Source organism: Rhinolophus sinicus, chromosome 1 (genome assembly GCF_057876585.1).
Source record: "Rhinolophus sinicus isolate RSI-liver-muscle chromosome 1, RSI-T2T, whole genome shotgun sequence".
In the NCBI taxonomy this organism is placed as follows: Eukaryota; Metazoa; Chordata; class Mammalia; order Chiroptera; family Rhinolophidae; genus Rhinolophus; species Rhinolophus sinicus.
This window is the reverse complement of record NC_142501.1, coordinates 159,366,735-159,367,818: the sequence shown is the minus strand read 5'-3', so window position 1 is coordinate 159,367,818 and position 1,084 is coordinate 159,366,735.

The window sequence follows — 1,084 nt, the reverse complement described above, 5'->3', positions numbered from 1 at the left end:
TTTTATAGGAAGTTTTTTCAATGTTACCTGTTTTGGGCTCAATTAGGGCAGTATAGTCATAATGTAAAAGAAATCCTCTTTTCTTTCTTTTGAGGTAATTTTCCATAAGTGTAGTTGGGAAAAAGGTGAAATAATAGAACTCTTCCAAGCCTTAAGAAAACCATCAACATTGAAAATAGTTTTGTTTTGGTTCCCAAAGTTATTTCTTCGAAGAATAATTCAGTTAGTAAGCATTTAGTGAGCAACGACTTTGTATTGGGTATGGTTCTAGATGCTGTAGAGACAACAGAGAACAATATAGACAAAGTCCCTGCCCTTATTTGTGGTACATTCGCGTGTTCCTCATTCTTAACTAGCTTTTTACTTGTTTTTCTTTATGCATGCAGTGCTTGTCTTTGTTGTAAGTCGGTGGATTCTTTCTCTTATAAATGTTTGTAAGTAGGTATGGATGAGTAGAAGGGGCACAGAATATTCCTGGCAAGATTTTATAATACTTTTTTGGACTCATGTAATGGAATTAAATATACCTCTTAATTCAGGAATACTTAGTGATCCTAACTTTTTAGTATCCCAATATCCAACTTAGCCTCTTTATAAAAAGGTTAGGAAGTAAAATGTGTACTTATCAATCAACAGGTATTTATTAAACACCCATTACATTTCTAACTTTGAGCTAGTTGAATCTTTTTGTGAATAAGGAATATAGTCTTATAACTAGAAATCCTAACATTTTTGATATATTTATTTATTCTTTTGTTGAAATATCTTTATCTGGATAAAGACAGCAGTATTGATTTCCAGTTTTGGGCCCAGATCTTATCTATTGTGTCTTGCCTTCCTGTTCTGTGTCCTACTCTTCTTGTGATTTCTCCCTTCATCTGTTTCCTTGGCCTGGGCAGAGCAGCAGTACTGGTCTTAATTCAGGGAAGGAATGAGATCTCTTGTTAGGTGTTACCACTCAGTATACAGATAAGGAAAGAGTAGTTTTCCAGATGTAATACTTTCTGTTTCTGTTATCTCATCTTGCTAAACTAGTGTAAATCATATTATGGCTTTTAATCATAGAGTCATTGATTGGATCTTT